Source organism: Neovison vison, chromosome 2 (assembly GCF_020171115.1).
Source record: "Neovison vison isolate M4711 chromosome 2, ASM_NN_V1, whole genome shotgun sequence".
NCBI lineage: Eukaryota > Metazoa > Chordata > Mammalia > Carnivora > Mustelidae > Neogale > Neogale vison.
The window spans coordinates 146,208,840-146,233,747 of record NC_058092.1 but is presented as its reverse complement, the minus strand read 5'-3'; the positions used below and the strand labels follow the sequence as shown (position 1 = coordinate 146,233,747).

The 24,908-nt window shown below is 46.1% G+C and overlaps 1 pseudogene; it reads right to left on the bottom strand.

The window, feature by feature from the left end:
* On the bottom strand, positions 1-23,656 carry LOC122899216 (annotated as a pseudogene).
* Between the last annotated feature and the right edge of the window lie 1,252 nt (positions 23,657-24,908).

The following is a 24,908-nucleotide window of genomic DNA, read 5'->3' as shown; positions in this document are numbered from 1 at the left end:
TCAAGGGCTAGCCACCGTGATCACCCCAGACCCGTCTCCCAAGACCAGCGCCACCACCCCTGACTTTACAGCTAAGTATCTCACTTTCTGTGATGTGGGGTCTTGCGTGGATGTGACAGTCCAGTTCAGTGCCACGGACATGTGCCTCCTCCAAACTGGGTTTCTCTGCAACACAACTGAGCCCGTGACCATGTCCCCCAGGATGACAGAGACAGGCTTGTCCATCATGAAGGGCACCTGCTTCCAGTGGGTGGTTCTTCAAGGCATGGGGCAGGGATCACTGCTCTGGAGCCGGACCCTCTAGGCTTCCCCGCAGGACAGACACACCCCAGCCTGTCAACCCGGACGGCCTCTGTGGGGACAGGAACTGAGTTATGACCCAGGGTCATGGCAGCTCCTGAACTCGGCACAGATTCCGGGCAGGGGAGGGCAGCTGGCTCTGGTGGCTCAGAGCACACACAGCCAGGTCCAGGCCCCTCACTCCTTGTGACAGCCCCACACATCTCCAAAGTCCCCTGCTCGGTCGCTGAGCCACCAGTGCTGGAGTCCCTGTTTCTGCAGCTCAACAAGTCGTCATTCCCGTGCAAGCCCAGTGGAAGGTGAGCGGGACAGCCATAACATCAGAGAGACACAGTCATACTCCCGAGCTCCTCAGGTCTTACCGACTCAGACAGCTTGGCCCGACCACCCACTGCCGCCTCTGCCCCACACCTGGCAGGCAGCCCACGGTACCTCTCACCGGGGACCCACCAGTGAGTGAGAACCACCCTCCCTCCTGCCTCAACCACTGGAAGTGTCTCTCTCCACCCTCACAGAGCGCCCGTCCTGTGTCTGCACCCTGCAAGCCTACACCTCCTGTGTGTGGACGCACTGGGGGAAGACCACCTGGGCACACGACCATCCCCTGCTTGTCTGCCATGGTCCTACCCTCACCGCTCATCTGTGCTTGTGGGACCTGGATGGAAAGCTGGCCAGAGCCCCATCCCTGCCTCCTCCACAGGACACTCAGGGCGCACAGCCCCTCGCCTCTGCCCCCACTTTCCAGAAGGGCATATGGGGTCCTCCTGGGCTCACTGCCATAGCCAGCATCTAACCAGGTGTTGCCGCAACCCTCCCTGTTCCAGACAAGTTACCGAACAGGACAACAAAGGCGCCAGAGGGAGGCAGCATCCCCACGGGGGCTGCTGTCGACCACTGAAGCTTCCCAGTGTGTTGAGCAAGTGAGTGGCACCATGTTACTGTGTGAAAAGTTGTCTCAAGGGGCACCTGGGGGAATCAGTATGCGAAGCCTCTGCCTTCGGCTCAGATCATGTTCCCACGGACTTGGGATCGAGTCCCACATCGGGCTCCCTGGCCCAGTGGGGAGCCTGCTTCGTCCCTCTGGCTGTCGCTCCCCCTGCTTGTGCTTTCTCTGACAAGTAAATAAATAAAATCTCTTTTTAAGAAATTTGTTTCAAGAAGCACTGACCTTCCCCTGGACAGTCGGAGTGGAAAGCCCCTAGAGCTCTATGAGACCACGGGACGCTAAAGCAGCTTCCAAGGCCAAGACCAAGTCTGCTCCTCCTAGACATGCAGGGGTCAGAGGGCAGCTCAGGGGAGCCCAGCGCAGGGACAGGTGGGGCCCAGCCCTGACTTTCCCACCCAGGGCCCGCACACCATGCTCCACAGCCCAGGACCACTGGGTCTCGGCCAAGGCAGGCCAGCCGCGTCAGCTCCTCCTGGGGCTGCTTGTGGGGACCCCGCAGGAGACACACACTCACGAGTGGAAGGGGCCTGTGCACAACACCAGCTGGGGCTTGTCCTCCTCCAGACTCTGGAACCGCACGCTGAACCAGGCCGTGAACCCGTGCAGCATGCAGGCTTTCCTGATCTCGAAGTGCAGCTCGCCTTTCAGCGTCTGATCCAGCGGATGTTAAGAAGGGGACACAGGTTTTTTAAGCACAGGACTGGGACACGAGGGTCCCCCTGAGCAAGAACTAGCAACTGTCCACCCTGGCCTGCCCCACAGATCCCACCGCCCTGCACTGCCCTCAGAACCATCTAGTTCAGCAATGGCGAACAGGACTTGCTGGTTTAGCTGAACACCTCCAACACCACGTAAAATTTCCTCCTCCTGAAACTACTAAAACTGGCATCATAAATCCAAATGCTGCAGATAATGACAAAAGGTTTCAAGCAATCTGGGCCTCATCCGCCCAGACATGAGTGGAACCGAATTTCCTCTCAATTCTTTACATAAATGAAGTTCCAGGCCCAGTCTCTATTCTGCAAAACTACATGCAGAGTGAAGAGTTCAGTCTCCACGTTGTTCTGCCCGTCGGAACCCTGCAGGGGCTGCCCGGGATCCCCACACTTGCTCGCTGCTCCTGCACCTCCCCACACACCGCCAAATGAGGTCCCGCGGCCACACGCACCACGTCGTGGCAACAGGGAGAAGTAAAAGTAAGAATTAAGAATTCTGTCATCAACAGTAGTGAGAACAATTTTAATTCAGTCCTTGAAGAAACTGGATATGATGTATTAGAATTCAAAGACGCTGAAAATATTAAATATAAATCTGTAAAGAACGGATGATGTTGAAGAAGACAGAGGTAAAGAAAATAACTTAAAAATATAAAATGCAAAATCAAACATAAAGAAGCAAAGACTCTGGGAAAATCAAAGCAAGGTTCATGATTTCCACAGAGAAGTCTCGGTGCGCGAGTGCCGCTGACAATATGAGAGGAAGTGCGCATCTGGTCTCACCTCCCGGTCGGTGATCTGCACAGTCCTCATGTCCAGCTGTAATATGGTGCACGGCTCCAAGAGACAGTCTTCTGATTTCAAAATGTGGTTATACTTGGGCTTCGAAAAAAAACTCCTTAATTGCTAAAGATCCAGGGAAAAAGTCAACGACATTGCTCAGAGGCGTCAGACTGACATCTCGGGCTCTGACACACGCACGCATGCACGACCACAGCACTCGCGGCATCTCTCCAGCATTCGAAGGAGTTCCAAGCCATGGCCTGTGGCACAAGGACACCGAGACGGGCTGGAGGTCCCCACAGGTGGCCTGGGGAGACCACAGTGCAAGCACCTCCCACCTCCACCCTCTGCGCAGGGCCTAAGCTCCTGGAAACCAACCGTTCCCTCGCAGGCAACGCCCAGACCCATCCCACCGCCCTCCTCCTGTCACGTGGACAGAGACCATGGGAGCCCATTGGGGCTCCCTCGCCTGACCCAAACTCATCCCGTGGACACGTTCTCTCATAGCACAAGAAAGGCGAGTACAGGACAGTAAGATATTCACAGTAAATAAGACACTCCTGTTCTAGGTGACTCTCTCTGACCCGCATCAGCCCGACTCTCAGGAGGGGTCCCCACACACAGGGGCTGAGCCCCCGCACCATCCCTCTTCGTCACTGTGCCTGACCCCACTGCGGAACGTGGTGTTTGCCCAGTCGCAACGTACCAAGGGAAATTGTTCAAAAACTGAGCACAGCACTAACTTCTAAAATAATAATTGAAAGTCAACATTTTAATGATGCCACGATATGGCCACGTTTTTAAAAATATTTTTCTGATAAAAATAATTATGCACATATAAAGAATTTGGAAAATACAGAAAAGTCCAAAGAAAAACCTTGAGTCTCCCATGCCCTTGCCTCAGCACTCTGCTACAGTCATTTTCTCCCCTGGAGCTCTATTTGTGTGTTTTTATGCAAGCAGAAGCCATTCTGCATATGTGGTCTGTGTCCCCCCTGGTGTCACCATCTCGTAATCCATTGGACGGGTGTACAGCCATCCAGCCACGCTCTATGGGACTGTCTGTTCCCCGTGCTGTGTGTTTGGGAGCAGGCCGTGGAGGGACCGATGCGGAAGGGGGTGGATGCCCCCGCACCCACAGCTCTGGGCACACGGCGCATCTCCTCCACCTCACCTATAGCTCAGAGAGCACCAACTGCCATTTTAATGTAATCTTTGTCCATCAGATTGGCAAAAAGGGCATTTAATTTGCATTTCAATCACTAATGATGCTGGGATTTCTTTCAAATATTTATTGGTGACTTTAGTTTTTGTCACTTGATTATTCCTATAAGCAAGGAATAAGGCTATAATTTCACTGGACACTCAGCTTTTCCTAACTGACTCTAGGGTCTGCCAGCTGGCACCTCCCTCCAAGCCGCAGCTGCCTTTTAAACCATGTTCAGCTGCTGACACACTGAGGCTGTCCGTTTGTACAGACTCAAGTCCAGCAGTGCTTTTCTTCTTTCTGTTCATTTTCTTTCCATCCAAAACCTGACACATGGTCCCCCACCGATTCCGAGAGTTAATGCAGATGCTTTAACACAAAACTCTTAAATCCATGTGAAATTAAATTTCAGTGCACAGTATGAGAGAAGGAAAGTAGTTTCAAGGGGCTCATCTGTGGCCCAGAACACTCTGCCGCCTGTGCCCCTCACGCCCCACGTCTCCCACACACACTGCGTGGGCCCGTCCTGTGCCGCTGCTCTGTCCTTTCCTTTCTCAGGACCACTCTACCTTCATCACTGGGCCCCCAGCTTAGACCTCACACCTGGCCCTAGATGAATGATGGGCCAGCTCTGTCAGGGACCTCTCCTCCCCATCCTCTTTATGGTTTGGGTTGAGAGTGCAGTGGTCCAACATGTTAACTGGGGAAGGCGTCTTCCCTTGGCTTTATCGCCTCTTTTTCTGAGTTGCTTAATAAAGGCCAAAAGGGCCCAGATACTCCCTTCTTCTGTACCCAGCAGACATCCATGCTCACCGGGCCCTCAAGGCATATGTGAGACGTCCTGCAGTACTGAGCCGTGGGGCCCCCTACTTCCCAGGGCTGATGCTGGCATCCCCAGACAACCAAGGCACACCAGCTTCCATCATCTTCTTCTCACGAGCAGCAACAGTGAGAACATGGAGGCATCATCAGCCAATCATTTTAGATTACAACCTAGTTCAGTGGTGCAAGTGCATCCGTGTCTACAACGAAGAAAGCGAGCACTGTGGGACGTCGCTTCCTCTGCAAACTGCCAGGGATGATTTCACAAGTAACATTTTCTGATCCTTTAAAACTGAATAGCTCTTAGTAGGAGCACATATTTGTGTGTTAACAGTCCATGTACCTATAAAGGCCTCATCTGTAACCGTGACCACATTTTCCCACTATATTTGATCCTTGCTAACTCCCGTCACACCTGCTACCAGCATAAAGGCTTGAGGGTCGACCTGCCAAGTTCTCAAGCCTGGCGTGAATCCCCTTCAGTGCCGTGGTGGGCTCCGCACTCGGGGTCTCCCCAGCCCGCGCAGCAGAACATGCTGGCACACAGCCCGCTGCACTCACTTGAGGGCACTGAGGTTGAACACGTAGGCATTGTCCCAGAAGAGCACCTTGCTGTGGTAGTCCCAGTCGGTGCTGCAGGGCACCAGTTGCAGTGCGGCTGTGGTCGGCCAGATGACCCTGCCCTCCTTCAGCCATGTGTCCCGGGCATACAGGATCGACTAGGTCATGAACTCAAACTGCACAGGAGGGAGACACAGAGGGGACACGGTGGCAGAGGCCGCGTCTGTGATCAGTTGTCTGGGGGGCTGACCTGTACCCATAGCAGCGGTGGTGCTGACCCTTACCACGGCCTTGGCCAGAGTCCCACCAGCTCCCGTGAGACTGAGTCTACAGCCAGGCAGCCGCCATTCGGGAGACAGCTTCACTCTGTCCCCCGCCACCCCACGCCAGCTGCTACCCTGCTTCTAAAGCCCCAAAGGGCCATGGAATTTTCACTGTCAGACTGTGTAAACTCGGCCTGGGGTATTCTCAGAATTTTCACAATCCTGTAAGTTCACTGAAATCACCTCGTAAAAACACGAGACATTAAAAGCAGGCACACCATGGAGGTTCACATGGTACTTAATTCGTTAAGAGCAGCCTAACAGTTCCCGTCACCCTCAGAGCTCCCCCGACAGGCGGGAGCGATGCCTCAGCCTGAGACAGCAGCGGCAGGAAGCCAGCCTTTGTGTCAGAACCAGGGAGTGTGAAGAGTGTGCGGGGATCGTGCGGGGATTGTGCGGGGAGCGAGTGGGGACTGTGCCAGGAGTGTGCTGCCAGTATGTGGGGAGCATGTGGGGAGCATGCAGGGAAGGCTAGAGGCACTTCATTCTGTAGCCGAAGGGAAGCCACTAAGGGTTTTTTCTCAAATAATTTCAGGCAGTTTTCATTTCAGAAGTAGTGGATGTTCAGTATGGAAACATTCAGAAAAGTCAGAAAAGCACAAACCTAAACAAAAGTCATGAGTAAAGCCAGCACCAAAGGAACCACTGCTCACTTGGCACTTTATCCCAAGGACTTTTCTTCACGTACACAGACATGCATGCAGGTGAAAACCATATACAGATAATTTTTAATTCTATTTTATTAAACTATCTATGGTAAATCAGTCAGTCTACTGATTTTAACCCTTGTATGGATCTGTGTATCCACAATCGGGACACAGAACAGCTGCATGACCCAAAAACCCTCCTCCCACCACCCCCAACCTCTGGAAACCACTCAGCGGCCTCCCTGCAGCTCTTTTGGAGAATGTCACACAAATGGAATCACACAGTACGTACTTTTGAGACTGGCTTCTTTCCATCATAATAACAACTTTTTTCTACACTAATAGGTTCTGTCCTGTGCTTTCCATCCAGTTCTATGTCTTTCCTTGTTACAGTATCACACTGATTCCGTTACCCTTATCTATGCCACCCAGCTCTCTGGGGTCTGGCCCTGGCATCCAAGTACCAGCCGCTCATCCTTTATCGCCCAGCAGTAGCCCTGGTGTGGATGTACCCCAGAAACGCATCCAGTCACCTGCTGGCAGACATTTGGGTTGTTTCCAGCTTTTTGGTGATTTTAACTGGAGCAGTGTAAGCACGTACAGGTTTCTGTGTGGGCACAGCCAGCGTTTCCATGTCAGTACCCAGAACTGGAATCACCGGGTCACACAGCAAGTGCACTGGTACCTCCAGAGGACACTGCCCAGTGGCCCCAGAGCAGCTGTGTCAGTGCGGGGAGCCTCGGCAGTCCACAGCACTCAGAATCACAGAAACTGCAGCCATCTCAGCAGGCGTGTGGTGGCACCACTTACAGCCTCAGTCTGTGTCCCCCTGGTGACTGCTGTGCTTCCTGTCTTTTCACACACTCCCTTCTCAGCCATCTGTATACTCTGGCAAACTCTCTGTTCAAGTCTTTTGCACATTTTTCACTTCTTTTTCATTTTTCTCAAAATGCTGAATTTTGAGAGCTGTTTGTATATTCAGGACACATATTAAATATGTGATTTGCAAATACTTTCTCCCACTATTACCATATTTTTTTCATTTTCTTTACAGAGAAGACATTTTTAATTCTGATAATGTCTGGTCTATGCACTTTTCCTTTAATGGATCATATTTAAGAATCAACCAAAAACTCTTTGGCTAACCCATGACAATTTTCTCCCAAGATTTCTTTTATAGTTTTATAGTTTTACAGTCTATGCTATTAGATCTAGAATCAATTTTGAATTTTTTGGAAGAACATATGAGGCTTAAAAATGAAGTTCTTTTTCTCTTTTCTTTTCTTTTTTACATGTGGATGGCCAACTAACTGTGCCAATATCTCCTAATGAAAAGACTATCTTTTCTCCATTAAAATGATCTTGCTCCACTTTTAAAAGATCAGTTAACCATGTTTTTAGGGATCAATGTCTCTACTTTAGCCATCGACCTATATGTCTGTCCTATCACCAGTACCAGACTGTTTTTACCACACAGCTTTACACTAAGTTTTAAAGTCAGTAAATCTTCAAATTTTATTCTTCTTTTAAAAATTGTATCCACTGGGGTCCCTGGGGGGCTCAGTGGGTTGAGCATCTGCCTTTGGCTCAGGTCATGATCTCGGGGTCCTGGAATCAAGTCCCCCATTGCCTGCTTCTCCCTCTCTCCCTCCTCCTGCAACTCGCTCAACCTGCCCCTCCCCCTGCTTGGGCTCATTCGCTCTCTTTCCAATAAATACAATTTTAACAAAACCAAAAGGCAACTGATAGAATGGGAGAAGATATTTGCAAATGACATGTCAAATAAAGGGCTAGTATCCAAAATCCATAAAGAGCTTAGAAAACTCAAAGAACAAATAATCCAATCAAGAAATGGGCAGAGGACATGAACAGACATTTCTGCAAAGAATAGATGCACACAGCCAACAGACACATGAAAAAGTGCTCCACATCACTTGGCATCAGGGAAATACAAATCAAAACCACAGTGAGATCCCACCTCACACCAGTCAGAATGGCTAAAATTAACAAGTCAGGAAATGACAGATGTTGGCAAGGATGCAGAGAAAGGGGAGCCTCCTGCACTGTTGGTGGGATTGCAAGCTGGTGCAGCCACTCTGGAAAACAGCATGGAGGTTCCTCAAAAAGTTGAAAACATAGCTACCCTATGACCCAACGATTGCACTATTGGGTATTTACCCTAAAGATACAAACGTGGTGCTCCAAAGGGGCACATGCACCTGAATGTTTATAGCAGCAATGTCCACGATAGCCAAACTATGGAAAGAACCTAGATGTCCATCAACAGATGAATGGATAAAGAAGATGTGGTATACACAGTGCAATACTATGCAGCCATCAAAAGAAATGAAATCTTGCCATTTGTGATGACGTGAATGGAACTAGAGGGTATTATGCTTAATGAAATAAGTCAATTGGAGAAAGACAAGTATCATATGATCTCCGTGATATGAAGAAGTGGAGATGCAACATGGGGGGTTTAGGGGGTAGGAAAAGAAAAAATTAAAGAAGATGGGACTGGGAGGGAGACAAACCATAAAAGACTCAATCTCAAAAAACAGACTGAGGGTTGCTGGGGGCAGTGGGGACAGGAGAGTGTGGTGGGGATATGGACAGTGGGGAGGGTATGTGCTATGATGAGTTCTTTGAAATGTGTAAACCTGGTGAGTCACAGACCTGTACCTCTGGGGATAAAAATACATTATATGTTTATTAAAAAATTTAAATAAAAAAATGTACCAACTATTCTAGTTTCTGTACTTTCCAAATAAAGTTTACAATGAGCTCATCTACACACACCAAACAACGCTGGTCTGACCCTGATTGGAACTGCATTCTGTCTACAGACCAGTGTATGAACATCATTACCAATTTGTCTTCCAGTCCATGAACACTGTATCTCTCCATTTATTTGGGTTTTCTGTGACCTCTTTCATCAGCACCTTATAGTTTTTGGCCTATAAAACTTGTACATGTCTTGCCTTTCTAAGTATTTCACATCTAGGGGCTACTGCAAAAGCTACTGTACACTGTTAGTGTATAAAAACCCTCAAACAAAAATTAGCCGCCTGAATCCAGCAGTACATTAGAAGGATCCTAATCCTTGATCAGGTGGGATTTACTTCTGGGATGCAAACACAGTTCAACGTACAGCAAAACAGTAGATGTGATATACCACATTACCAAAATGAAGGATAAAAATCATATAGTCATTTCAATACGTGCAGAAAAAGCATTTAATAAAATCCAACTATATTTCATGATCAAAATCCAAAAATCTACAAATTAGGAGAATATCCCACAACATAATAAAAGCCACGTATGTCAAGCCTAGAGCTAGCACCATACTCGACAGTGAAAAGCAGAAAGCTTTCCTATAAGATCACATGAAAGTCAGGCATGTCCTCTCTCACCATTTTCATTCAATATAGTCCTGAAAGTCCTAGCCACAGCAATCAGGCAAAGAAAAGAAATTTAATAAGCATCCAAAGCAGAAGGGAAGATGTAAAACTGTCTCTATTTGCAGATGACGTATTATATATAGAAAATTCTAAAGACTCTACCAGAAAAACCATTAGAATAACAAATTCAATAAAGCTGCAGAATATGACATTAATATGCAAAAATCAGTTGTGCTTCTATACACTAACAATAAATTATGAGAAAGAAATTAAGAAAATAATCTCATGTACAGTTCCATCAAAAATAATAAAATACCTTGGGGTGCCCAGGTGGCTCAATGGGTTAAAGCCTCTGCCTTCCTCTCAAGTCATGATCCCAGGGTCCTGGGATCAGGCTCTGAGTCCTGAGCATCGGGTTCTCTGCTCAGCAGGGGGCCTGCTTCCCTCTCTTTCTCTCTGCCTACCTCTCTGCCTACTTGTGATCTCTCTCTGTCAAATGAATAAATAATATCTTTTAAAATAACAATAATAATAATTTCAAAATACCTCAAAATAAATTTAACCAAGGGGAGTAAAAAAGACAATGAAGAAAGAAATTAAAGAAGACACAAACAAACAGAAAGACATCCCCTGCTCATGGACAGGAAGAATCAGAATTGTTTACCTTTCTACACTCCTTAATCTACAGATTCAATTCAATCTCTATCTAAATCCTAATGGCATTTCTCACAGAAATAGGAAAAGTGATCCAAAGACTCCAACTGAACACAGCAATCTTGAGAAAGAAGACTGAAGCTGGAGACATCACATTTCCTGGCTTCAAACTGTATTATAAAGCTGTTGTAATCAAAACAATATGGTACTGCCATAAAAACAGAAACGTAAGTCAATGGAACAGAACAGAGAGTCTGTAAATTACCCCTGCATATGTGATCAATTAATTTTCAACAAAGAAGCCGAGAACAGACAATGTGGAGAGTAGAAAGTCTTCGAGATGGTGCTGCGAAAATGGGTTGCTGCTCACCCAAGAGTGACAGGAGCACTGTCTTAAAACACACACAAAAATTAACTCCAAATGGATTCGAGACTTGATTATAAAATTTAAAACCAAAAAATTCTTAGAAGCAAACACAGGGAATAAGCTCCCTGACACTGACTGTGCCAGTCGTTTTTTGGATGATACACTAAAAGCAAAGACAACAAAAGCAAAAATAAACAAGTGGGGCTACATCAAACTGAAAAGCTTCTGCACAGCAAAGGAATTCATCAACAACAAAAAGATAAAGTTTCACACAACAAGGGGTGAAAACCCAAAACATACAAGGAACTCATACAACCCAACAGAAAAAAAACAAAAAACAAAAAACAAAAACAACAAAAAAAAAACTATTTTAATTGGACAATGGGACTTGTTTTCCAAAGTCATATAAAGGGCAACGGACACATGAAAAGGTGCTCAGTATCACTGAGCATCAGGAAATGCAAATCAAAACCACACTGAGGTGTGACATCATACCCCTTACGTCAATTATCAAAAAGACAACAGGTGGAAGGACCGGGTGGTGCAGTCGGTTGAGCATCTGACTCCTGGTTTCGATTCAGGTCATGATGTCAGGGTCGTGGGCCCGAGTCCCATGTCAGCCTCCATGCTCAGCGGGGAGTCTGCATCTCTCTCTCTCCCTCTGCCTCTCCCCACTGTGCTCTCTCTCCCTTGTTCTAAAATAAATAAATAAATCTTTAAAATAATACTACATATAGCAGATGCTGGCAAGAATATGCAGAAAAGGGCAGGCTCTTGAACCACTGGTGGGAACGTAAACTGGCACAGCCACTGTGGGAACCCGTGTGGAGGACCCTCAGGAAATCAAAACTAGAAACACAATGAGACCCAGCAATCCCACTTCCGGATTATATCCAGAGGAAACAAAACCACTTTCTCAGAGAGGTGTCTGTACTCCTGTGTTCACAATAAGCAAGACAGGACAACAGTCTGGGGATGCACTGACAGACGAACAGATCAAAAAAAAAAGTGGGAGATACATACCTGAGACCACATGACACACACTCTAGACACGGACAAACATGACGGGGAACCCCTCAGCCCTGGGACAGAGGAAAGCCTTCCGTCTGCAGGAACACGGATGATGTTAGAGGGCCTTCAGCTACTGAAGTGAGCCACACAGAGACAGACTGACACTGCATCCTATCACTTACATGTGAAATTCTAAAAATAAATTTTTTTAACTGAACCCATAGAAACAGAAAGTAAAAAAGTGGTTTCCAGGAGCTCAGGGGTGAGGAAAATAGGGAGACACTGGCAAAAAACTATCAATTATAAACTGAGTGATCTCTGAGTATCTATTATATACACTGTTGACTACAGATGACAACACCATCACGGGGAGGTGACAGATGTCTTAACTCAATGGGGTAGTGGGGCAATGGGGAAGCTGTCGGTAATGTACACAAACACCAAATCATAAAACTGCACACTTTGCTATCTTACGATTTCCTAATTATACCTCAATGCAAGAGAAGATAGACAACAGATAAACAGATTACAGAAAAAGAAGTGAGCTTCAAAGGGAAATTAGAGAATCGATTCCATTTACTATAGCACCAAGAACCATAAGATACCTGGGAATAAACCTAACCAAATAGGTAAACCTAACCAAAGAGGCAAAGAGGTAAAGTACTCGAGGTACTACAGAACACTCATGAAAAAAATCGAAGAAGACAGAGAAAGATGGAAGACCATTCCATGATATTGAGTCGGAAGAATAAACATTGTTAAAATGTCTATACTGCCCAGAGCAATCTATACATTTAATGCCATTCTGACCAAAATTCCACCGGTATTTTTCAAAAAGCTGGAACAAATAATCCTAAAATTTGTATGGAATGAGAAGAGACCCTGAATTGCTAAGGAAATGTTGAAAAGCATAAATAAAACTGGGGCCATCATGTTACCTGATTTCAAACTTTACTAAAAGCTGTGATCACCAAGACAGCATGGGACGGGCATAAAAACAGACACATAGACCAGTGGAACAGAGTAAAGAGCCCAGATATGGACACTCAACTTTATGGTCAAATAATCTTTGACAAAACAGGAAAAAATATACAGTGTAAAAAAGATAGTCTCTTCAATAAATGGTGCTGGGAAAACTGGACAGCTATATGTAGAAGAATGAAACTCGACCATTCTCTTACACTGTTCACAAAGATAAAGTCAAAATGGATAAAAGACCTCAACATGAGACAGGAACCCATCACAATCCTAGAGGAGAACATAGACAGTAATCTCTTCAATATCAGCCACAGCAAGTTCTTTCAAGTTATGTCTCCAAAGGCAAAGGAAACAAAAGCGAAAATAAACTTTTGGGACTTCATCAATATCAAAAGCTTCTGCACAACAAAGGAAACAGTCATGAAAACAAAGAGACCACCCACGGAATGGGAGAAGATATTTGCAAATGACAGTACAGAAAAAGGTTGATATCCAGGATCTATAAAGAACTCCTCAAACTCAACACACACAAAACAGATAATCATGTCAAAAAATGGGCAGAAGACATGAACAGACACTTCTCCAATGAAGACCTACAAATGACTAACAGACACATGAAAAAATGTTCATCATCATTAGCCATCAGGGAGATTCAAATCAAAACCACACTGAGATACCACCTTGCACCAGTTAGAATGGCCAAAATTAGCAAAACAGGAAACTGTGTGTTGGAGAAGATATGGAGAAAGGGGAACCCTCTTACCCTATTGGTGGGAAAGCAAGTTGGTGCAGCCTCCTTGGAAAACAGTGTGGAGATTCCTTAAGAAATTAAAAATAGACTTTCCCTATGACCCTGCAATTGCACTCCTGGGTATTTACCCCAAAGATACAGAAGTAGCAAAAAGAAGGGCCATCTCTTCCCCAATGTCCATAGTAGCAATGGTCATGGTCACCACACTGTGGAAAGAACCAAGATGCCCTTCAATGGACAAATGGATAAGGAAGATGTGGTCCATATACACTATGGAGTATTATGCCTCCATCAGAAAGGATGAATACCCAATTTTTGTAGTGACATGGACAGGACTGGAAGAGATTATGCTGAGTGAAATCAATCAGACATAGAGAGTCAATTATCATATGGTTTCACTTACTGTGGAGCATAAGGAATAACACAGAGGACATGGGGAGATGGAGAGAAGGGAGTTAAGGAAAATGGGAGGGGGAGATGAACCATGAGACTGTGGACTCTGAGTAACAATCTGAGGGTTTTGGAGGGGAGGTGGGTGTGGGCTTGGGTGAGCCTGGTGGTGGGGATTAAGGAGGGCACATCATGCATGGAGCACTGGGTGTAGTGCATAAACAGTGAATTCTGGTACCTGAATATAAATTTTAAAAATTAAAAATTAAAAAGTGAACTTCAAGAGAGATTACAACTGAGAAATATTTTTTAAAAGCTGTAAATGGTCTACAAAGTGAATATAACATCAATTTATGAAAATACGAATCTTGCTTACATTATCAAGGCATGTTCACGTCAGGTTCTAAACCAACACGCTTCTGGGGATTAAATTTACTCAGCCTTAATTTATGCTCATTATCCCCTTTATTTATTTGCTTAAAAAACATAAAAAGAAAAAGAGTGTAAGAAAAAAACAGGAACAAAGAAAAACAAATAGAACACAGTAACAATATGGTGTATAAATTAATCGACTATATTAACAAACACTTTGAATGCCCATGGTTTAAATATACCAATTAAAAGACAGAGATTATCAGAGTGGTTCAAAAACAAAGACCGAGGGCGCCTGGGTGGCTCAGTGGGTTAGGCCGCTGCCTTCGGCTCAGGTCATGATCTCGGGGTCCTGGGATCGAGTCCCGCATCAGGCTCTCTGCTCAGCGGGGAGCCTGCTTCCCTCTCTCTCTCTCTGCCTGCCTCTCTACTTGTGATCTCTGTCTGTCAAATATACAAATAAAATCTTAAAAAAAAAAAAAAGACCGAGGACATTGGGAGTGTATGTGCTCTGGTGAGTGCTGTGAAGTGTGTAAACCTTGCGATTCACGGACCTGTACGCCTGGGGATAAAAATTCGTATGTTTATAAAACAATAAAAAATTAAAAATTAAAAAAATCTAATACTGAACTAGGTGATGTCTCTAAAAAACTCCAAATACACTGACGGGGCACCCGCCTGGCTCAGTCAGAAGAGTATGCAACTGTAGATCTCGGGGTCATGAGTTTGAGCCCCACATGGGGTATACAGATTACTGAAATTTTTTAAAGTTAATAATAAAATGAACAAATAGATATACTGATATTTAGAATTTAAAAGTAAATGGGCGGAGACAGACATACGATGCTAACACTGATCCAAAAAAAGCAGGAGTAACTTGTTAATTTCAGACAGAGCAGACTTCAGAGGAAGGAAGTTATCAGAGATAAAAAGGGGCATAACCTAATGACGAAGGGGTCAATTCTCCAACAAGACTTTATACACCCTAACAACAGAGCACCATGTGTGAGGGGAAAACAAAGAGAGCTGCAAGGAGAGAGAAGAAGCCGGAGGCCCTGTCCCAGAGAACAAATCCAACAGGCAGAAATTCTGCAAGGACATGGTGAACTCACCACCACCATCTACCCTGGGATGTGCTGCACATCTACAAACCGCTTCATCCAAGGGCAGAATACACCACCTTCCCAGCCTCCAGGAGCACTCTCTGTAAGACACATTCTGTCCTTCTCAGGCTCCCACAGAGCACTCAGCAAGAGAGACACGTTCTGTCCTTCTCAGGTTCCCACAGAGCACTCAGCAAGAGAAACACGTTCTCTCCTTCTCAGGCTCCCACAGAGGGCTCTCCAAGAGACATGCTCTCTCCTTCCCGGGCACCCATGGAACATCTCCAAGAGACACGTTCTCTCCTTCTTGGGTCCCCACGGAGTGCTCTCCAACAGACACACCTTCTGGGCCATAAAACACATCTTCACAAATGTAAAAGAAGAGAAATCATAAAATGTCTGCTCTCAGACCACAGTTTTAACAGAGTTAAACTTGAAATCAAGAACAGAACGATAGCTGGATAATCAAACAACAGTGGATAAATGAAAAAGTATTTCTAAAAAAAAAAAAAAAACAAATACAGGATCAAAGAAGAAATCTCAGGAGAAATTTTAAAAATATTTTGAATGTCGCCAAACCCTTTGTGCATTAACTGATAGAGTCATGTTTTATCTTGTAAACTGTTCATATGTTAATGTAGATTACACAGATTATTTTTCAATATGACAGAGATAGAGAGACAGAGAGAGGGGGGACACAAGCAGGGGAGTGGGAGAGAGAGAAGCAGGCCTCCTACTGGGCAGGGAGCCCCATCCCAGGACCCTAGGATCATGACCTGAGCTGAAGCCAGATGCCCAACACCTGAGCCACTACCCAAGCATCCCCCATAGATTGACCTTTAAATACTGAACCAGCCTTCAATTCCAAGGGTAACCTCTTCTCTGTTATAATGTTATTCCTTTTGTGTACTGCGGGGTTACACTTGCTACACTCCTGAGGACTTCTGCATTTATGAACAAGAGTTACTGGGTTGGGTTTTTGGTTAGGGTTTGGTATTCAGGTCATGCAGGTCTCACCAAGAGACCTGGGAAATCTGTCCTTTTCTATTTTCTGAAAGACACTGTTCAGATCTGGTGTTATGCTTTCCTAGAATGTGTTCATACATTTCACCAGTGAAATAATTTAGGGCTACAGATTTCTCTTCAGAAGGTCTTCAACTGTAAGTTCAATATCTTTACTAGTCATTTAATTATTCAGGTTAACTACTTCATTGTGGGTTAGTATGGAAGGTTGCAGTTTTCAGAAGAATGGATTTTTTCATCTAAATTTCTGAAGCTGTGTCTGGGGGAAGAGAGCCAGAGGAAGAATAACAATGAACTCAAGACCAGATCAGTGTATTTCAAACCCTGGTCTTCCTTCACAGCCTTCCTGCTCCTATATGTCGTTCCAAGCCCTGCAACAGCGTCTCCCTGAGCCCTGTCTTGGACCAAAGCTGCATTACATGGGACAGACAGGGTGGGGTGTGCTTTATTCCGTCTTACCAGGAACTAAAGCAACGTCATGACTACATATGATTTTCTTTTTAATTTATGCATTGGAGTGACAGAGAGCCCGAGTGTTCAAGGAACAGGGAAGAGGAGGAGAGAGTCTCAGGAAGACTCCACGCTCGGCAGGGAGGCCAGTGCAGGGCTCGGTCTCAGAACCCTAAGATTACAACACGAGCCCAAACCGAGCCAGACACTTAACCGAGGGCACCAATATGTATGATTTTTTAAAAACAAAACTGGATTCATGTTGTAGCTGCTTTTTTGTGCTTTCTTTTATTCCACCAACCTATGGCTTTTCTCTAAGATTATTACAAGTTGAAGGTGTACAGACTGGTGATTTGGTTTACATACATCATTAAACGATTACAACACGGTTATCTATCACCTCCTACTGACACATTGAAAAGATAGAAAAACTTCAACTTGTGATAAAAACTCTTAGATCTCCTGGGATCCATCCCTGCATCAGGCTCTCTGCTCATCAGGGAGCCTGCTTCCCCCTCTCTCTCTGCCTCCCTCTCTGCATACTTGTGATCTCTGTTAAATAAATAAATAAAATCTTAAAAAATAGTTAAAAAAACAACCCTTAGATCTATAGCTGACCTTGGGACAAGCAGGGATTAAGACACTGACACCCCACACAGTCAAAAATCCACACAGAACCTTTGACTCCCCAAAAACTAGATTCCTAATAGGCTACACTGACCTGAAGCCTTAACAGGAGCATAAACAGTCAACAGGCATTTTATGTTATTTGACATAACATAATTCTGACAAAGTAAGGTAGAGAAAAGAAAATGTTAAAATCATAAAGCACTGTCCTATATTTATAAAAAAAAAAAATCCCATGTATAACAGAGCCCACACAGTTCAAACGACCGTCGAGGTTCGACGGTCCTCTGGTAAGACTGTCTCATGCATTTCACAGCAGTGTCACTGGGGTTGCCACGCTGTATGTGACGGCCTCAGTGCTCACCTGTGTGGTACCTGAAAGTCTGTACTTTTCAACCACAGCCCTCCAATGCTTTCTCCCCTCACCCTCCCTCCCTCCACTAACCACAAATTTGATCTCTTTTTCTAGGAGTCTGGTGGGCGAGTTTTGTGTTGCTGGTTTTAGATTCCACGTATAAATGAGACCATAAAATATGTCTCTGTCTGACTTACTTCACTTAGCATAATTCCTTCAAGGTCCGTCCACATCACGGATGGCAGGGAGTCGTGGCTCATGGCCATCCGGCACAAAACAGAAGACAGTACCCTGACAACCACCAGGTGGCTTCATTCAGCACGACAGCCATGGCTCTCCCCAAGATGTTCTGCTCACAGCAGCAACTCCAGATCCAGTCCACACCCCTCCATGGAATCTTCACTTCCCTGGCACAATCCACGGCCATCCCACATGGCCCAGGGCCCACCCACGGCCATCCTGCATGACCCAGCGGCCATCTATGGCTATCCCCTGTGGCCCGGTGCCCCTTACTAGCAGGCAGGTCCCCATCCACTCGGACAGCAGCACGTCCACAGTCTCTGGCAGCACCACATCCTCCACCTTCTGGTTGAACACAGTGATGATGTTGGCAAAGCCATTCTGCATGACCAGCTGCCCTGTGAGCTGGGCCATCTCACTGGCCTCCACTGCATACATCTGCATGTCACAGAAGGACCATCAGCAAGAGTCCCACCCACAGAGCAGGCTGGCATCCACTCTCCCTGGGCCCAAGGATCCAGCCAAGCCAGAGGCAGCCTCAAAGAAAACAGCGACAGAAGGAAAGAGGTGTGCTGGATAGCAGGGACAGATCTCCAACAGACGAGCCCTGACAAGGGAGCTACCTCCCATCTTAACTCCACCTTCTGCCTAAAACAGATGGGGACTGCCGGAGGACAGAAGAGTCTGCATGCACACTGGGTACCCGTCGCAGAGGCCCTGTGGACCAGACCCTGTGACCCAGCTCCCATACACACAGCCACATACTCCAGAGTTTCCCACACCACCCTGAGAACGATCGGACTTTAAGGGTACAAGCGGCTGAGACAGCTTCAAGCCCAGGTTGTCACTGGAAGGTCCTGAGTGTTACGTCTTGGTTCCGATAGTATCTGAATTCCAGTGATCACTTTCCTGCAGTTTCCCGTATAAACTAGAATTTCACCCACCTGTGTCAGGGGCATTTCAGAGGCTTCAACTCTGGAGCTTCACACGTGCTCTTCAGGGAAGAGGAGAAAGGACCCCAGAATGCATCATGGAGAGAGGTCTGTCTTGTCCCTGCCAGGTGGCCATTGCTTGGTGCAGGGATAACACATGGACAGTGACCTACACAAGCGGCCCAGCCCCAGCACACAGACATGTGTTCCTCTAGCTGATAAGCATGTTACAAAAAACATCCGACCGCACGCAACTCCAATATTCTCTGCTCTATTCTACTCTACTCGGTGCTGCTGGTGACTCAGCAGGCTGAGGTCATGACTGCCGACAGGCTCAGCCCACAAGAACACATTGCCCATTTCACCAACATGATGCCTTTGCATGCGAATGACACATCCCCAGACTCAGCTTGAAGCTACTGAAGAGATCTGTTTCTTACTCACGGCTTTAGGCTGCACATAGTGGGCACAAAAGAGGCTGATGATCCCCATTCCGCAGCCGACATCCAGAATCACTTTATCTTTCAGGGATTATTTATTTTGCATGATAAGTTGTGGTATTTAGTTGTCCGCGGCTGGTCTGCCAACATTTCCAAGTGAAGTTTCTAGAGGAAATACACATTAGGAATCACTGCCTGTAATATGAACTGTGCTGAGCTCTGGTTTAAGAAGGAAGATCAGAGTCTGAGCTAATAATCCCCTTGAGCCCCCCACACATGCCTAAAAATACAAGCAACAAAGAATAAAAAAACACAAATCCCGAAGACCTAAATATGCTGGCATATAAAAACACAACAGTGAAGAAATGAAATGGAATTTTCTGGAATCCTTTCAGTTCAGTGTGATGCTACCTACGGCTTCACCCTGTACCTCCTCAAGAGCCGGATGAGCACACAGGCCGGTAGACCACTCAGAAAGTGGAGCAGACACTGCCCTCCTGACCACTGCTCCCACTGGAGACAGGAGGAACCACCAAATTCCCCACCAGTTACCACTTGGCCAAGTGTCCACCAAGAGAGATGCCAGAGGAGGCACCCTGGCCCCTCATGAAACTACAGCTCTGGAGGGAGCTGACGAACCCACAGGGGTGAGCTCAAGGTCTCCAGCCATGTCCAGAGGGAAGAAAACACATGAAACCCAAGATAACATAAAACCCCATGGGAATCACGCCAATCCCCAGAGAAAAAGAGAAAGGGTCCTCCAAATGGTTCATGAAACCATGGGTGGAAGTCAGAGCCCAGAAAGGCTGCACCCACAACACTGGCCCCCACACCCCACTTTTCAGGTCTCGAGCTGCAGAACACCCAGTGTAGATATAGTTTGGCTGCAAGGCAGACACTGAAGCTACCCGGACCTCGTCAGCACAGATAGGAAGTCAGCACAGGGCCTTCATGAGCCCACGAGTGTCACAAAGACACTCAGCACTGAGAAACAAAAGACTGAGGGTCAGAGGAGACACAATCAATATTAAGCCATCCTACCTGAATAGTCCACCTTGACAGAAAGTCAGAACTAGGTTGCTAAGGTGTATATATGAGTTGACAAAAATAAAAAGAAAAATGAGCAAATTATATGAAAGTTTACCAAAAAAAGTAGAAATAGAAAAGTCCAACAAAATATAGAAGATGACCAATCTGACTTTAAAAATGGAAATCAAAATCAAGAAATACCATGTTTCACCTTTAAGATGAGATATCTGTATTTACTTTAGTGATGTATGGTTGGGAAACGAGGATTCATGTACACTGGTGGTATACAGTTGCCAATCTTTCTGGAGGGGAAACTGGCAAAACCCGCCAAAATGAAAAAACACATACACCCTACAAATTTACCCAAGAAAAATTCTAGCAGAAATTTAGCAAGATTTCTATAAGAGAAAACCCATTAGAGCACTGCTTGTTGTGGGGCAAAGCTGTTAATCAAGCAAACCACCAATAGGGCCTTTTTAAAATCAATAAGATACTCTTGATAGTCTGAAAGCTCTACGGATGCCTGAGTGCCTCAGTTAGGCATCTGCCTTCAGCTCGGATCATGATCCCAGGGTCCTGGGATTGAGTCCCACATCGAACTCCCTGCCCCGCTGGAGTCTGCTTCTTCCTCTGCCCACTGCTCCCCCTGCTTGTGCACGCTCTCTCTTCCTGACAAATCAGTAAGTAAATAAAATCTTTCAGAAAAATAAGTCTGAAAGCTCTAATCGTATACATACATCAAGGGGTTTTCCTTTACTGTAACACGTTGAACCATGAAATGGGACACACCTACCAAAAACGTACATGAGAAAGGGCCCTGCAGCTTGTGGGTTACCCAGCGAACACTCGTGCAATGACAGCAGATGCCTGCCGGCACCCCACACCTTCCCAGCCCAGCCCTGCAGCCAGGAAAGCCAACCTCACCGAGCGCGGAGAGGGATGCCACAAGGGCTGGGCCGGCTCAGTGCTACCCACTAACGGTCCACCACGGGGGACTCTGAAAGGAAGCAGCTTTACTACCCCCACAGGCGGAAGAGCTTTTCTTGGCCTAGCAACAGTCCAGCCAATGAGAAACTGCCGCACTTGGCCAATGAAAAGCCGCCGCCGCCCTCCAGAGGGCGTTCCTTCCACACAGCCCCACCCACTCCCCCTTCCTAAGGAAAAGTCTCCTGGCCTTGGTTCTCCAGACCGGCCTGCAGTTCCCCACGGGGCGCTTGTCCTGCCCTGCGGTTCCTCTGCTTCTCCCGAAGAAGCCCTCTTTGTTGGTATGGCCGTTATTTTTAAGGCTGCTGCCACCAGATGCCCTGGCAACAGGAACCACCATCCTGACTCCCAGAGAACCAGCTACCTGGTCGCTTCCCTTCATAAACATCTTCCTACACTGCTTTTTAACTTTACATAACTGAATCAAAAGTTATTCTTTCATGTCTTGCTTCTTTCACCCAACATCCTGTCTGTGATGTTTATTCAGCACGCATCAGTTTTTGTCTAGCTTTAAGATGTAAACAGGGGCTACCTGGACCATACAGTTATGGGTCTTTGTCCTAACTGGGGAAAAACTTTTAAAAAACTAATAAGCTAGTTATTTAGAGTTATTATTGTTGGTTTATGTAACATTTTTGTATTTTATTTTTAAAATAAAATGTGTTACTTTATTTTAAATATTGAGAAAAGTTCATCATCTCATTGTTCAGATAACATCTCTAAACCACCATGGGACACTCCAGCCCACCACATGCTTTTGTAGGGTCTGCCAGGTAAGAATGGCTTTCACATTTTTTAATTGGTTAGGGATAGGGTTTTCTCATTTCCTCATGGTCTTACAGCCACTCATGCACCACGATGGCAGAGCCGAGGAGACACACGCCCTGCTGAGCCAAAGAAAACTTCTGCGCACCCTGTGCTAAGCGATGAAGAGGAGCAGCCCAGCTGAAGCTAACTCGAAAGCTGAGGCAGGAAACCGCCACCTCCATGGCCCCAGCCGTACCAGCGTTCCATAGCTGCCAAAGTACTCCTCATCCTGCCACATGTCCTCAGGGTCACAATCCTCCAGGTGCTTCCTGAGGTGGTTTGCAAGTACATACCCATAGCAGCCCGTGTGCTCGCCCCACCACCAATCAGCAGTTGTCTGCCTCAGGATGAGAATTTCTTCTCCTCTCAAAAAGCTGGGCTGGATAAAAACATATAAAGAAGTCAAAATTCAAGAAAAACCTGCAGTTGGTATTTCAATAATGGCTCAGTGATAAGCCCCCCATCATTGGGGCCCAAATCAGCTATTTAAAAAAGACTCAATGGGTAATTACACAAACTCACAATTTCTGAAAATGATACCAACACTGAGAGACTTTTGTGGAACATCTACATGAAAGAAAGCACAGCATAACTGATATTTTTTTAAAGAAAATATTAAATATTTTTGATCAACTTAAGAAAGAATTTCTCTATCGCCTCTTTGCTATAACTCGGCTATGTGGCAGCTGATTCACTTACTGGAGTAGAAAAAACTACATTCAAGTCAGTATCTTTTTAAAAGTTTTATTTATTTGAGAGAGAGAGAGTGGGAGTCGGAGGAAGGCCAGAGGGAGTGGGAGAGAGGACCTACAGCAGATTCCCCGCTGAGCACTGAGCATGGAGCCCAGTGCTGAACTTGACCTCACAACCCTGAGATCATGACCTGAGCTGAAATCAAGAGGCAGATGCTTAACCATCCGAGCCACCATCTTCAAGTCGGTATTTTTATTTTATAGCCTTAATGTTTATTAACTAGAATAGGTTCTAAATCAAGGTTTCTAAAAAGAAACTGCAACAGGTGCTTCCTTCCCCATTCCTCACCTAGATATCTTTCACCTAAGGCTTGGCATCAGAATCTGTTAGGCTGGGAAAAGAAGGGTCACTCAGAGGTCTCATTTGGCTCTAAACATCTGAATACTTCTTTACTTAACTTTGGTATGACTTATTCAAAATTCTTATCTGATTCTGTCATCTAGCATGCCATTTAGCCAAATCCATAAAACATGGACCCAAGGTCCGAGGCCCCTGCCTGTAAGCAAGTGTGTAGGGTTACCTACGTCTGGTCAGCACAGAATAGTCTGCAATGGAAATGAACTTTTCTGGCTGCACACCCTCCTGGAGCTGCTCCCGGTCACCACACTCCACGTGACCTTCTCCCTCCCGCTCAAAACCAAGGGAAGAACAGAGGATGACTGTGGGGCTTCTCTCCATGTCCATCCTAACAATCTGTAACCTTTGGTTATCAGGAAGGTTTCAAATGAAGAGCCACGTGACCATGGTTAATCACACAATTTGGGTCATCTTCACCAGCAGGATCGAGGGATCTCACCCTTACTCCACTTCCCCTTTTCGTCTCTAGTACAAAATTATTTGCATCCTAAGAAGGACATCAAATAAGTAAGAAAAAGGCACTTTTAGTGTCTACTTGGTGACTGATGCTGATCACCAGCAACTCCTTCTGAAAGTGGTGACTGGCCCCAAGAGAAATAAGACCTGCTTCTAGGCCTCATGCTCTCTGGACCTCTTCAGACTGGAGGACAGAACTGGGCAGACTTCCAGAAGGTGCCAGGGGCCAGGTCCAACCCTCATGGTCTGACTTGGACAGCGAGTCTGCTCATATAGACTTCTCAGGACCCAAAAGGGGAGCCTGAGACCACACATTGCCCAGTCTCTACTTTCTGTCAGAAGAGGCTTGTCTGGAAGAAGTCCACTGGAGGTGGCAGAACCTCCAAGCCCGTGTTCCAGTTCAATGCAGCAACTCCGTCCCAATATGTGCATTTTTAAAGAAGTTTCCTAAAGATACACATAATTCATGTTCTTTGGAAAACATGTGAACACAAGTGTACACAGAGGAAAATTAAAACCATCTGTATTCTCACCCACTGGTCAGAAATAATGATGGTTAACAAGTTAACATTTATATTTTTTTCAGGCTTTTCTTCCCCAAGATTTTCTTTATTTACTGTCAGAGAGAGAGAGTACAAGCAGGAGGAGGGGCAGGCAGAGTATGCAGAGGGGAAGCAGCCTCCTCATCGAGCAAGGAGCCCAACACAGGACTCAGTCCCAGGAACCTGGAATCATGACCTGAGCCGAAGGCAAACACTTAATGGAGTCACCCAGGCATCCCTTGGGCTTTATTTTTAAGATTTATTTATTTTGAGAGTGAGAAAGAGCACTCCTGGGTGGGAGAGGGGCCGGAGAGGGAGCGAGAGAATTTCAAGCCAATTCCCTGCTGAGCACAAGCCTGACAGAGGGCTCGACCTCACGACTCTGAGGTCATCATCTGAGCCAAAACCAAGAGTTGGATGTTCAACTGACTGAGCGACCAAGGCACCCCCAGACCCCCTTTTAAGTGTACACGTAGCATGTGCATACAGAGTGTTTACTGGGATCATGAAATTCTGCCTTGTGATATGTGTCCCACTTATTAAATTCTTTTTTTTTATTAAGTTCTATTTGCCAACATGCC